We start from the raw sequence: 15,756 nt of genomic DNA, 5'->3' as shown, positions 1-15,756 counted from the left end.
AGACTGCCTTCTTGGGTCATATTGACATTGTGTTCTAAATGATTCATACCTGTGCCACCAGCCACATTGCAAACTTAAAAAATATACTTACAGACTTAAAAAAATAGACCTAGATATTCTATCAACTAAAGGAAATGTACTATCTACTTATTAAAAGGGTCAAGATGAAAACCTGGCAAGTTCTAGAAGTTCCATTCCCCCAATCTGATTTTATAAACGTAAAACCAAGGCTCAGTAACTGCCCGGTGATGTGCCCTGAGTCTCGGAGCCCCCAGAGCCTGTTTACAACTCCTGACTGCAACCTCCTCATTAGAGAAAGCCAGCGCTGCCCGGGGGTCCTTGAAACCCCGATGAACACGGTGCATCCTCCGGATGGGCTGGCTGTACTCAACTTGGAGTCGGGGCGACACTATACAGTAAACATGAATGCGATATAGGGTAGAATGCAACACTTGGGTGAATGTTTAAACAAACAAATAAAAACTGACTTCAACAAAAGTTTGCACTTGCGACTAGGTTTGGGCTATGTCTCGGATGCCCTAAGGCACCCACTGACCCTCCTCTGCCGGCTGGGGTACTCCGATGGAAAAATCCAAACCCCTCATTTACTGCTTAGATAATCCTGATCTAACCCGCTGACAGACAGGGAAGCTGAGGTCCAGAGGAGGGGAGCCACTCATTCTACAACACCATGCAGCGTGAGAGAGGCTGAGCCACAACCAGACCCCTCTTACTTCTGACCTCTTTGCCATCTTAGTCACCCTTCAGGAATCTGATATATCTGCACAAATACGTAAATATCTGCTGCACTAAAAGTCATAAATTTGCCTAAAAACACTTAAGTAGGCTCTTCTGGTGTCTATGTGTTGCCCCAATGAGGGTTACTGTCTTTGGGACATTATTAACAACTCTTTTAGGTCATGTTTTTGATCTAATCTGCTAAATAGTGAGCAATTAGTGCAGTTGCTCATGGCATAATGTGAATGAGACCAAGGTCAAGGGTTTGATTCCCTTAGGACCTGCTGGTTTCCTACAGATGCAGCTCATTCCGGAGCCCTGTCTGCACCCCTGGCCACAGTCAGAGTGCTTGCAGACCAATGTAGCTGTCATAAAGAGAGCTCCAAGACCCGGGCTCATTAAAACAGCAGCAGCAGCAGCAGCTGTTCACAACCTAATATACATGAGGAAGAATATATTAATAAAATGCCCATGAAGCTCAAATAAAATCAATGTTAAAAGGTAAAAAAAAAAAAACTTGCTCCTCCCCGCAAGGTCTATGAGGAAAAAGGAAATAGCCCCTCTTTACCAACTAGGTTTCTTGGGTCTTCAGAGGGAGTGGAAAGTGTGGTAGAAAGGAGTGAAACCACGATCAGAGAGAATGAAAGAGAACCTCTGACCTTCAGTTCTCGCAGCCTGTGACCTGCCACTCGGCATCTTTCACGCACTGCTTTCGACTGCTAGTGACCTTGGGGCACCTGGCGCGCCGGACTCCTAACTGAAGAGCGAGCTGTTGAGGACAAAGAGCTGTCTGATCCTTGCTTGCCTCCCCTTCAGGGCTTAGTAACAAGAGCACTTGACATTTCTAGGCCTTTCCCTGCTACTTTAACATCCATTTTCTCATTTCGTAGACCCTCAGTAGATAATGGTTGGTTGAAAATGGACAAGGAGATCTCTAGAATGAAAGGAAATGGGAGTTTGAAAAGAATATCAGACTGCGTACTTGCCATGTGGGGCTGTCAGCTTGGAAACATGGTACCCGTGTATCGTCCCCTCTAAGCCATGGTATTTATACATCCCAGCTGAGAAGGAGGCGGGGCAGAGAAAAGGAACAGGGGTCGTGAATCCAGGTGAACACAACTGGCATATTCAGAGTCCTTTGTCCTACTTTTTAAACGCAAGGGCATAAGGGTAGAGAATGAAAAGCCATCATACTTCTCGGCAATGAGGCGTTAACTTCAAAGCTGCACTGGGGCCTTTTAAATGGCAGGAGTTATTGCTTCAACAAATTTCAAATAAAGCCTGAATACTTTTCTATGAACCCCCTCACAGCATGCTTTCTATTGGAACACAAAATGCACGGGATCTCCAGTGAGCTGCCCTCCTCTAAGAATCTTCTTCCCCTTCTACCACACTTTGGCTGCCCCCTCCCCCCGTTCTATTATATCATTTCCTATTTCACTCCTGTTCCAATAGTATTTATTTTCAATATCACTCTTTTGGGCCCTTAGTTACTACTTTACAGAATTATTAGCTGTTTCTCAGCCTGTTCTCTCCAACTGTAAAGTAAGCTTTGGATGGTAAAGGTCATGATTTATTTTCCTCTCATATCCTTCAGGACCTTCTACATTGTAAGAGCTTAAATTATTTTTAAATGTAGGTGTATGGATGGATGGATAAGTGACTGAATAATTAGTCAAGAGGGATCAGGAACTCTGTACAAGCAAAAAGAGGAAGACTGGCAACAGATGTTAGCTCAGGGCCAATCTTCCTCACCAAAAACAAAAAAAAAAAGATATAATAAATGTTAGGCAATGCTGACATCAAACCTAAAATGTAATTCAAATACCATCCTATACCTATAAAACCTCATAAAACTCTCTTGAAAGAGTGTTCAAAACTCTTCCCCAAGCATCATGACATCACTTGACCTCACATTCGAGACGGGCCCACATATGGCAGTTGCCACCAGTGAGCAGATGCCTGTTTTGCCACCAGTGTTGTTCCCAGTATCCTTAGAGCCAATAGCTGTGTGTAAGACTACACTGGGAGCCACGGAGAGAAGACGTGAAAGAGAAAGGGGACGAGGCCAGAAATGGATGGCCTGCGGAAAGGTTCGTTAGCACACTTGTCTCCCTCAGGATCCCAGGGTAACTGCTGCCACGAAGGTCGTGTTATTCAATTGGAGTTGGGGGTAAAGGTAACAGGGTGTAAAACTCACAACCTGTCTGAATCTCTAGACTAGTATACAGAGCCAGTATGTCAGTCATCAAGAATCGCAAATGACCTTTCTAGAGAAGAATCGAGGGGCCAGCCCCGTGGACGAGTGGTTAAGTTTGCATGCTCCACTTTGGCAGCCTGGGGTTCACCAGTTTGGATCCTGGGCATGGACCTACACACCGCTCATCAAGCCATGTTGTGGTGGCATCCCACATAGAAGAAGTAGAGTGACTTACAACTATGTACTGGGGTTTTGGGGAGGAAAAAAAGAGGATGATTGGCAACAGATGCTAGCTCAGGGCCAATCTTCCTCACCAAAAGGTATACTTTAAAAAAAAAGAATTAGAAGCCTGGAGACACAGTGGACCTGAGTGACATCACGAGATTATAACGTGGTCCTTCTGTCCCAGCTCAGTGTTCTGCTCTGCCTCTGCTGCCCTGACAGACGCCGCCAGCGGGAACACGTGGAGCATCTGCCTTGAGTCTCCTTCGATCTGCGTTCTACGATACACACACAAAAGGGGAAAATCTTCCACTTACACACCACCTTTTCAGGCCACGTAAGTGGCAGAGCCTTAAAACCAGAGGGTGTCACCCCCTATCCAAGCATAGGTCAGCCACCTTTCACAAGCGCGACTGAGCCACTCGACAACCAAGGGGTGAAAATAAGGAGGACGCTGTTGGCATATTCAGGGTCCACTGGTCTCCCGTTCCAAGGTCACGCCCCACTACTCCTCAGGGTCTGAAGCCTCCTCTTCCTGGTAGGACATATGGGGATCCGCACCTCATGCTCTCCCCAGTCTCACGGCCACCTCTCTTCTCTCTGCCAGACCAAGGGTAGCAAGCTCACCCCTACACAAGGACTTCCCAGGGAGACAGATTCTTATCATTTTTGCTTTACCAGAGACATCTTGAACTTTTATGTGTATAAATTCTACCACTCCATGCATTTTAAAGTATTATCATTGGTTTTAGATAACTATTTCCATTTTCCAACTAAATAGTAAGCAAATTAAGAATGAGAACCACGTGATCCTTCTTTTAGCTCCTACCCAGGACACAGTACGGTGCTGAGAAAAGATGGGTGCTTCAAAAAACGCGCTCAATGGATGAAGCACAAGCATAGTCTCAAGCAGGTAACACAACAGAAGTGGAAATGCTGTGCAAACATTAACCAAAAATCAATTTTAGACTACACACAGAATACTATTTTGTATTTTCCACACTGAAGTTTTAAAGGATTTTACATCGATTTTTCTTAATTTCCCTGAATTTGTCCCCTTACATTAAAATGATCAAGGATCTATCAGTACATTACTTTTACTTTTAATTTCATTAGATAACAATTGGAAAAATATACCCTATATGGGAGAAAAGCAATAGATCATGCTGATGGAGAAGAAACTGGTAAAATGGGAATCTGAAATCAATTTTTTTAAGATAATGAAAGGTCAGACTAGCAAACTCCATAGTTTTGCAAAAGAGAGGAAAAGAGCCTCAACTATCCAGTATAAATATTTATTTTCCGTGTTGTAATGAATTGTACTTTTCCACTGCAGGCTCACAAATTCTGGAAGACCAGCTGATCCTAAGGCTAAGAAAGTATGCTATGCTGAAGGAAAGAGAGAGAGGAAAAAAACAATCTGGTAATTTTCAGCAACTTCAACCATTCCTTAAAACCACTCAAATTTGGAGGATATTGTTGGAATAATGTATTTCCTCTTTCTGAAGGAAAAGGAGGCAGGCGGCAGAAGATGGGCCAGCGTATATGTATGCACACGGGGCGGGAGAGTAAGAGAGAAGGAAGGAACCAAAAGGTTGGGGGGCGGGGGGACAGGAAAAACGAGAGATCTTCTTGCTAGGCCTTGATTAAGAACTTTTTAAAGGCTCGGAAGAGTGGATAGTCTTTGAAACCAGATCCGCTGCAGGAAGGAGGCCAGCACCCAGGACACCGTGTCTTTCTGAAGGGGCCACCCACGGTGCCGTGGCGGTCATATGACTGCTCTGTCACATCCTGAAGCCATTTCCAGCCCATGCACACGTCTGTGCTCCCATTTAGAGAGGATGGGATATATTGGGAACACACATATGGAAACACTTTCAGAGAATCAGTTTCCATGAAATTCATAATGAGCCAAGTGGCTTCAGATGTGGTTGCGTTCCTCCGATTAGCCAGAAAAAAAAAAGGAAAAAAGGAGGAAAAAAGGGACAAATCCACCCTTTCAGACCTTATTTCAGTTTCAGAGAAATTAAAAACCACTAATGACTTATGGCTACCAAAACATGGAGCCACAATTAAGAGAGAAGGAACTAGGAAAAAGAAGGAAAGAGGTTTAAAAGCAATAGTCTTTCCCTCCTAAAAATAACAGCTTCAATATCAGTAATCTTATCTTAAATCAGGGGGAGGCTTTCCTGTGATGGTATCTGCCTAGAGCGGCCTAATTAACTTTCTGGCGTCCTGGCAGAATGTACTGCGCATGTGCAGATGGAGGGGGCGGAAGATGCGGGCCGGGGGCGGGGGAAGCAGAGACTAGAAGACCAGCTCTTATTTGATAACATATGTGGCCAATTAAGATTATTTTAAAAATTGCAACTAAATGATAAATTGTTCCCAAGTAAATCTTTCCAAAAAGCCTGAATGCAGAGGGGACAGCCTGGTATTTTCCTGTGGTCTGTGCGAGTGGTACCTCAGACTATATTAAAAGCAGAAATTTATGAACTGGTTGAGATGTTATATATTAGACACCAAAGCCTAGCTGATAGGAGGGCATGAAATACAAGAAGGGGACAAATGGGGGGAGGGTTTGTAAAGAGGGACATTTAACTGATATTAATAAGCTAAAACATTATTTTTATATTAAAATAGAAATGCATATTATGGAGTAAAATTCACATGGATTTGAAGATAAAAAAAGAGACTTGAAAATGCTCTGCTTGTGGGAGTTGCGGTTGTTTGGGGTTATGTCAACAGATTGTGGGGAGCAGGGGCAGTGAAGGAGCCTGGTTCCCTCTGCCCTTTAGGGTACTTCAGTGGAAAGACCTGAGGAGCGTCTCTTTCAAGCCTGGTAGCAAGCCTAACCCCTTGATTAGGGACGCTCTGACTCGAGGTTGCTTGATGATGGGCCGGGAACCAGCACTGGCTATTGCTTAACAGAGTAGTCTTTGCTTTGCTCCAACCATAGGAATCCTACAAGTGACTTAACATTCACAGCATCCCGTGGTGTTATGAGTTTTGCTAAGAGGAAAGAGTGGCTAACCAAACAACTGAGACGCCAGGGCTCCCATCGGCAGAGCATCTTGACTGGAGCACTTCTACTTACTTTGTGGCATTAAATCTCACCACAGCCCTGGGAGGTAGACAATGTTACTGATCCCACATGAGGGATGACAAACTGAAGCTCAGAGAAGTGAAGTGATTTCCTCAAGGCTACAGACCAGTAAAGGCTGGCCCAGGACCAGGCCCCAGATCTGTGGGGCTCAGCTGTCCGTGGTGCAGGGGTTCAGTGTCATTTTCATGGGAATTCTAACAATTGGCCATGCCTACCTGGAGGGCAAGGATGAAAAAGGTTCTGATTGGTTTTCAAGGACAGTCCGAGGGATGGGGATGGGATGTGGAATGAGGAGGCTGATGTGTGCCACTTATTTGCCATGCTTGACTCAGCCCCAGAATTCTTGTATTGTCTTGACCACTGATGTTCTGAGTGATCTTAGGCAAATCATGTCTTATATTGCTCAGGCTGTCTCTTTGAGTAAGACTCTTGTAAGTGAGAACTGGCAAAAACACACAGCAAATAACAAACATCTCCATCTCAAAGAGGCACGCCTCTTACTGGTCCTGGTTGAATTATTAGAGCCAGAGAAGAAAGAAACTGAAGAGATTGGGTCCAAGCTAGAAGAGACATGAGCTGAGAATCAGAATCCTGAAATTCCCGATTAACTCCACACACCCAGCTCCGGGTCCCACCAAACTCTTCTGTGAAAAGCCATGCCTGTCACAGCAGGAAGAGGGGGCTCCCACAGCAGATAATCACCACAGAGACCTCATTCCACCACCCCCGAATGCACATGCTGTGTCCTCGCAGATAGATAGAGCTTCAGTTCTCTGCTTGTTAAAGCAGGACTAGATCTGCTCCTCTCAGTCTAGCCTACCAGTCTCAGAGTCTCGCCATAACTGAGTCCAGCGCTGATCCAGAGAGGTGCAGGGAAAGGAGGAGCCGGCCCCAGGCAGCTGCTGCCTCCCAGGCAGTATCACTCAAAACCTGACAAGCTTGGAGCCCAGTTTTTTCAAATATAATTCCCCTCAAAAAGTTTAGCGCCTTGCTGGGGTCCGACAGCCCTGAGGCCATGCTGGACCTTAACACACGTGACTCAAACCGCCCAATGCCCCAAGACCCAGAACTTGAACCGGATCAGCAAAGTGCTCTTCAGTCTGTCCCGGTCAGCTGCACGAGGCACAGGCACCCCAGGCTTAGCACAATCCATGTGAATCTAGCATCAGAGCCACAGGCGTCAGCCTCCTACTAGGACCTTCCTTATCTTTGCCCGCTCTCCCCTACAATCAGGTGTATCCACTTACCTGCTCCCCCAGGCGGGCTTGGGCTGATCATGCCCAGGGATTGGTTTCTTTCCCAAAAGGAAAATACAAGAGGTTTCCTGGTTATAATAGAAAGTTGCCTTAGAATCAAGATCCACTTTGGTTTGTGTGTTGTATCTTCTGCCCAGATGGCTTATTTGGGTTCCTGAAACCTTGTCTTGTCCACCTTTCTGGTTCCTCAGGGTTTCCTTGTTCACAACTGCCTAGCTGTTCTGTGACTGCATGTCACTCTTTTTACTCAGGTAGGAGTACATTTCCAGATCTCTGTATTAGGCATACAACAGACGTTGGCTAGAATTCCGTCTTGTCTCGACTTACCTTCCAGCCTGTCTCTCACTTACTCTGCTCCTCATGAACCCTACAATCCAGTCAAACGGGCCTCTCTTCCATTTTCTGTACTACCCTCCACGTTCCCACCTTCATGCCTTGGTTGACATTAGTCCCTTAGTATCCCTGCTCCCACCCATCTCAGTCCCTGGAAATTCCAAGCAACCTTTAAAACCTACCTCACAACCCCCCTCTGCTTCAAAGATTCTTCTCATCTTCTTGGTTAGCCCATAGTCCCCTCTCCTTCCTCTGCACTCACTCGCTTCTTCATGTGCCTCTTACGGGCGTGTGCGTGCGCAGGAGCTACAAATCAACTTATCACTTCTACCAGCCTGTGCATTCCTTGAGAACGGGAACTCTGTCCCATCTTTAAATGCATTGTATGTAGCTCCTCTCAGAGGGACCTAGAGAAAGTATTTAAATGTGGGTACAAGGAAAAAGTGATGGTGGTACCAGGTTTGACCTAAACCCCTGTCTCTAACTGCAGTTTCTCTGTGTCTTCTGTCTCTGCTGTCCATCTTCAGCCAGCTGCTTTTCCTGACCTACTGTACCTGGCTTTACCTGCACCTAAAGGACTCGAGTCAGTTCCACATTCACAGCTCTGCTCTGCCCACCAGGGCTGTGTCTCTTGTTCTAACCTGCTCTGTGCTTTGCTCCCTTATCCTAAGAACAAAAACTTTTTCTGCCTTTTTCAGTCCCAAGCAAATTATCCCGTCCCACATCAACAGTGACCCTCAAAAATAATAATTAAATAAAAAAAAGTCTCAAATTGAAACATTGCTTTTTAAAGTCATCACTGTTCTTACATACATCTGGTTTTACCTGCACAAAAAGGCTATGAGGTAGACATGGCAGGTGCCAACTGACCACAAAGCTTAGTCAAAGAAAGGATGCACCGTCTCCAGGACACACCCAATCAGTGGCAGAGACGAAAGGAAATTGTTGGGTTTCCTAGTCCGTGTCCCTTTTCCCCACTAGAGTTGTCTCATTAGCATCGCCTACTTTTCATCCTAGTAGAAGTCCTCATAGAGGAAAGGATGATATTTCTTTAACAACAGGGGACACTTCAACTGAATTTTTTTAAAAAGTGAGGACTGGCATGCCTTCTCACATTGGATGTCTAGATCCAATAGCATCAGAAAGCAAACTACTGCCTTTCACTGAACTGAAAAACCAACTCACTAAAAAGAATTTCTTCTTTGTTGCGAGGATTTAGCCTGAAACCATACGCAGAGTCTTCGTACCGTCCTGAGACAAGCCTCCTGCTGAGGCTTCCGGACCCACCCAAGTGCTGCCGTAACTCGCTCCTCTGACAGTCCCAGAGTTTCTCCACTCAAGCCCGGCACACGGAATTAACTCAAAACTGCTGGGGGAAAAGCGTCCCTTTTAGAGTTTGATCTGGCATCAGTTTCAAAGAGCTGTTTGTATATTTTAGAATATGTAGAATTTTCCTTTGATTGAAACCCTTCTTTTAACAATGGACAAGAGATGATTTCTCTTCTGAGTGATTGAAACAAAAACAAACACATCTTGGTTACATAGAGCCTTGTTCTCAAAGTGGTTTTTTTGAGAGAAATCATACCCTACAGATTGTTAAGCATTTGGCAAAACCCTTCAAACAGCCAAAGCCAAATAGTGAAATTTTCCTTGTTGTGGGAGATAAACAAATACTAGAGCAAATTGGAAAAAAAAGAGGACCTCCTTTCACTTTCTCGTGCTCGATAACACGCCCCTCTCGATAAGCACACCCACCACGTCAGAGGGTTTCACCCCCAGTGTTTACTCCTGGTGCTATAGCAATAAACTCGCCACAAATGGACATTTTCAACATTTGTGGCTGCTCCCAGACTTCTTGTCCTTCTTTGGGACATGAAGCCCTCTGTCTCCAGAGTGTAAACAGACACACCTAATTATGTATTAAGGTGTCTGAGAGGAGCTACTTGTTTTGATGACCAAAAAAAAAAAAGAAAGAAAAGAAAAAGAGGGCCTGGTCTGCTCAGTGTGCCGTCGGACCAACACGCACAGACAGACCGGCAGGAGCTCCTCAAACAGTGGAAGTTCTCCGCTTGCCATGGACAAAAACCAAAGCCCTGTTTTTCCCAGCCTGAGAATACTGTCCACTGAGTCCACGGCAGATGTGGACCGAAACAGCTGATGAGATGAGAGTGGTCAAGAGAGATGGTGACGTCACAGGTCCAGGACAAAGTCTATTCGGTCTTTTCATAAGGATTTAATTTTAGGATGAAGAGAGGAGAGGAGCAAAGGAGGAGGAGATAACTCAGAGTTAGCATTCTTTTTAGATTACAACGGCCGTGTACGGCAATAACAAGAAAAATGTCAGTGGCCTATTAGAAATGTAGCAGGAGAAAACGATTCTGGAGCGTTGGACTAGCAGTCAGGGGCGTGGGTTCTGGTCACAGCAGTGCCCCTAATGAGCAGGCTGATCGTGGTGGAGTCCCTTCCCCTCCGGGACCCACACATAGCCTTGTTGGTGAAATGACAGAATTTGACAAAAGCATCCTCATGGGTTTCCACCTCTACAATTCTGCTTCTGCCACATAATAGACAACCTTGAGAATTCCAAAAAGACCTCTAAATATTCTACTAGGACTGCTGTTCCTCTAAAGAAAGGAGCCCATTCATTAGAAAACAGTATAACGGTTTCTTCACATGAGCTATATCCACTGTGCAAAAAATACCCAGGTTTTCTTTCCAGATACAAAATGTCAATTAGAAAATTTAGTATATTTTTCCACAAAATAAAAAAAAAAAACACATAATTGTTAACAACAGTTTGCAAGAGGCCAAAAGAAAATGGGAACATTATTAGCTTTTTAAGAAAGTTTTTCATCATTAAATTTAGCACTAAACAGGGTTAAAATTAGCTTTAGGCTCACACCTTCAATGAGAGATATGTGAGCTATTTCTCTTTCTTCTTTGTTCTAGATTCTTCAAGAAAATTCTTTGATCCGAACTATCTGAAGTTAAAATAAACATGTTATATCAACCTTTCCAACTCTTGCAGGATGAGATATATTGTTGTGCATGACTTAAGTTGAAGTTTCCTTGCCCCACATATAAAAATATATACTTTGAGGTTTTAAGATTTCATGAATAAGTACATATTTCCACTGTTATTTCTGGTAGGAAGTTGGTGAATTTTGCTTTATTTTGGGTACTCTGATCCGCATCAAGTGTGAACACTGGCTACTTACTAAGGGTTGCTGGTGTCATGTCCCCCAAGGGGAGCCTGGAAAGACCAGTGGGATAAAAATCCCTCTCAGGATGATGCCCAACCAGTTTTTGTAGCAAAGTCTGGTTCTGATGTAGAGGCTCCCATGACAAAGCATAGTGGGGAAAGCACATTTGGAGCCAAAAGACTTGGGTTGAGTCTTTACTCCTCCACTCTTTCACTGTGTGACCTGGGTCAAGTCTCTGCATGTCTCTGAGCCCTAACTTCCTACTGGCAATTCAGGGACTATAGTAACATCCATGGTCCAATGAGCCGTTCTGGCGATTAAATGAGATAATGCCTATGAAAGTGTTTTCTAGATATTTAAAACACTACCTAAATATTATCATTAATATCAAGTTTTGCCATGCACTTATTTTTACTATCACCTTTGGACTTAGTTACTATAATTCTTCCCATTTTCCTCTGCACCTAATTTGTCTTAGGTTCTAACATGGTGTTATTTATCTGTAAGCTTTAAGTAGTTTCTGCCACCAGAAGAGCCACTGTTATAGATGACCCGAGTGTCCTGGGTCTCTTCTGTGTCCTCCCTCTCTGGAGTTCCTGAGTCAGAGCAGTAGAAGAGTTCCAGCTTCCCCCCACGGATGCCTCGTCCTTCCTGGTGGGTCTTCAGGTCTTCTTCACGTGTTCTGTGGCACCTGCCCCAGTCTCCACCTGTCGTGGCTGATCAGCCTTCAGGCCAGCATCCTCTGAGACAGCAGCTTGTCCGCATGTCATCTAACACACTGGGCGTGGACGTCTTCACTTCCAGCGTGAGGCTGCGGCGAATCCACAGCCCTAACTCGCAGATTGCATTTGCACAAATCTCTTTATTCCTCCCCCGTTTCCCTCACTGCTAACCTGTGGATCTGTTATACTTGTTAAAGCTTACTTGCCACACTTTTAGGTATTTGAAGAGTTTTACCTCAATGTGAATGGCTCCAATTTGCCTTCTACATAACCTAAAGTGGTACTGCTTATTTGATTCTCATAAACTTTTAGAAAGTATTTTTAATGTCTTACCTGGAGGTTCGGTTATTTACAGTTTGAAATTCTACCTTTTTATTAAAATGTTGGCAGGAAGACCCTTGGGCGGGGCTCACTTTGGTGAAATAGTTTTTCTTTTTTAGGCACCCGGGACCATGGCGACGAGAGTGGAAGATGCAAGGGAACCATCTACAGGGACCTGGGGCGTAAGCTATGGCTTTGCAAGTCCGAAGCTGACACTTCAAATACGAGCTTGAAAAGTCTGCACGTGGCCAAAATGTAACCTCGTCTCCAGTCTTCTGGTTCCAAGGTCCTTTAATACAGGCCTAGTTATCTATGGCCTTACCCACTTTGGGGGGTGATTTTCAATATTATACTGCAGTGTTGTGGGGAAAAAGAAAGGTACCAACGCCTAAGACTAGGGAGGAGCATGAGTTTGATCAAGGCCACCCCCTCATCTGAAGAGGAAGCAATCAGTTATCCCCATCTGTGCCATCAGTATTCAGACATCCTGGCTCCGAGGGAGAAAATAGCCCTCTTTTTAGTAGAGCACACTATCTCTAAATTTTATTCCTTTTAAAAGTAACTGGTTTTTCCAGGGGCTTGTGTTCTGTTGTTTCTCAGTCTAGTTTTGCATCCTCCTTACATTGAATCTTTTGGCTCCTATTCTCCTTTACTGCTCTATTCCAAATGACAAAGCCAGAGAGAAAGGTTAAAAACCAGGTTTGGCAACCAAAGAAACAGCCAACCCACTAGCCAGAGCGCAAATCTGTAAAGTTTTCAGAGTTCTTGAAATTATTCTAGATTTCCCATCCTCTGAAATGCGGACACCCTTTGAATTGTATCTTATTTTGAGTCCTTTGAGTTTCCAAAACTCAAAGTAAATCCATCAAATAAATTTTAAGTAGACTAGGTCACTGAGAAACATGCTCCCGAGACCCTGATCTCACTGCTCTCCTTCCTCCCTTATAAAGAACTAACAAACGTCTGTAACGGTCTTCAGCACGCACACCTGTGCACCTTGGGATTCCAGGAAGAGGAGGAAGCTCGTGTCCACCCACAGCAGGACTTTTGTTACTTTTCAAACAGGAAATGTAAGAAGAACTGCTCATATCTTCATAAGATCTTGAAGCCAGTTTCTAGAGCCCAAACTGAAGGTTGGGGGGAGGAAAGAGTCTCTTTTTAAGGCAGGGTTAAAGGACCTGAGAAGGGAGTGACAGCTGACGGCAACAGCTACGCTAACAGTCTCAGCTATTTAAAGCTTCCTCCTTTACCTTAGTTTGTGCTTATGAGAGTCTGCTTAGAACAAGGGCCTCATCCCTCATCAACTCAAGTTCTTTCCAGTTTAATATCTGCCCCAGTTTCTCATCCTCCGGGAAGACGCTGTCCTGGGTGTTGACCCCACTCACAGGGAGGAGGAGCGCTGGTGTCTCACCGGCATCACTTTTCTCAAACGCAGGATGTTAGCCTGCAAACCTGATGGAACCAACCACTACCCTCTCACCCAGGAGTCTCTTCACTTCAGGGCTGCTGCCACATCTGGTAGATCAGGTAATGAGCACCCGCACAGCCAGCCTGGTCACACCAATGTGTGGTTTTCATTTCATTCCATCTTAAAAGCAGTAAAATGAATTAGTGTGTATAAAGACTGTGAAAGATATAACAACACACTATCTATATTTTAAGAGGTGAGAAGAACATATCATGCTGGTCAGACCCCCAAATTCATCTCATCATTGCCCTTCACTGCACTGAAATCTGGGTTTGCACAGTGCCCAGGAAGGGGAGCTACCGGAAATAATCAGACTAAGGTATCAGTGAAAACAATCAAACCACATATTTCAGCTCTCAAAATGGACTTCTAGCCTGAATTTTCCAGGTTGCTGGTTCTGTATTCACCTAATAAATCAAGCAATTCCTGAACTACCACTTCACGACAGGGTGTGTGAACAATGTCTAAACATTAACTAAAATCTTATAAGATGCAATATTACTCCTTTCAAAGTAAACTAACAATTTGGGGAAAGCATTACTAAAATATTTTGATGATAAAGGCAAAATACCCTCTCCAACTCAGAGAGTGTCTCCGTCCCCCCCACTTCCAGGCAAGCACAGCCACCACCCTCCCACCAAGGTGACTGCCACAGCCCCCAGCACACTCTTGCTTCTTCCCTCATCCCATTACAGCCCCTTACAGTTCTCCCCCAAACAGCCAGAGCGACCTTTTGAAAACAGAAATCTGCTGACATCATGACCCTGCTTAAAATCTGCCAGTGGCTTGTCACTGCCCGTCCCAGCAAATTCAACTTCTCCTCCTGACCAGGAGAGGCCCTGCACGGCCCGGAGCAGCCCAGATCTCTGACGTCATCTCACCACACACACTCCCCAGCTGCCAGCGTTCTTCTTCCCACCCACGGGCCCCTGCGCCAGCTTCCCTCCTGCCTGGAATGATCTCCACGGGCTAACTCCTCCTTGTCACTGAGGTCGCAGCTTAAACGTTTCTTCCTCATCACGTCACCCTATGTTACTTTTCTCATAGTACATATCCCTAGATAATATTGTCTTATTTTCATTTGCCTACCCTTCCCCTGTAACAGCTGACATTAACAAGTGCCGGGCATTATTCTAAGGGCTTTACATACATTAACCATCCTTCAGTCCTCATAACAACCTTTTGAAGCCCCTTTTACAGAGGAAGAAATTGGTAACATCCCAAGATCACAAGCTAGTGAGTAAAGAAGCCTTGATTTAAACCCAGGAGTCTGGATCCAAAGACTGAGTGTTTAATCACTACGTCATAAGCCAGAAGAAAAAGCTCCCTGTATTCACTGTCTTACTCATCACTGCATCTCCAGTGGCTAGAACAGTGTCAATAAATGAGTAAACTTAATGTTGGTAATAATTTATATGAATAAAGATTTTTATCATGTGGTCATAAAACACTATGATAGCAATGTTTCACTAAAAGGAACTTGGTTATAATTCTAATCATATTTTCTCTAAATATATCTAAGTTCTTGAATACAGAAAGTCTGTTTTTCTGATCCCATTTATTCTATTATTAACAGAATTCACCTGTTCTTTTGTTTCAGTAACCTGTAGCTTCTAAGATTCTCATTCCTCCAGTGAGATAAATTACACTTCATTATAACCATTCTCAGGTAAAGAGGGAGTAGCACAGATAAGTTAAATAAAACCATGTGGTATATAAAATATCAATAAAATAAGCTCCTTTTATATATATAAAGTAAGTTCCTAATTTTAAGTTAAAGCTGGGGTTTCAAAATCTGTCTGCAGCCTCTGACACACATTCACATATATGAGGCTTCAGCTTGAACAGAAGTGCAGCTGTGGGCAAGTGTTAGGGTCTGAATGTGTGTATAGTTCTTTGGCATTAATTAACCTCATCTTAGGCTGCTTCTCACGAGAATTAACTGAAGCACAAAACAAAGCTTTCCTCGACACCTGTAGTAGTGACTCCTGTTTATTTAGTTCATAAATCAAACCCTATACTAGCTTTTACTCCTATTACGGGCGGCAGTATTTAGTTTTCTGATGTGCTGATTACTAAATCTTTCTGTGAGAAATCTACTTTTCAGGCCTTATTTTAGAATCACGGACATTCAAAGCTTTACGATGTACCTTGGAGAGTATCTAGCCCGACTAACTCCTTTCACAC

General features: G+C 44.2%; 1 protein-coding gene across 7 annotated transcripts in view; it reads right to left on the bottom strand.

Moving 5' to 3' along the window:
* Window positions 1-15,756, bottom strand: part of RUNX2 (RUNX family transcription factor 2) — a 315,448-nt gene that overhangs the window by 111,600 nt on the left and 188,092 nt on the right. The gene's annotated exons all lie outside the window — the stretch shown is intronic.

Source organism: Equus caballus, chromosome 20 (genome assembly GCF_041296265.1).
Source record: "Equus caballus isolate H_3958 breed thoroughbred chromosome 20, TB-T2T, whole genome shotgun sequence".
In the NCBI taxonomy this organism is placed as follows: domain Eukaryota; kingdom Metazoa; phylum Chordata; class Mammalia; order Perissodactyla; family Equidae; genus Equus; species Equus caballus.
This window is presented reverse-complemented; position numbering and strand designations above follow the sequence as displayed.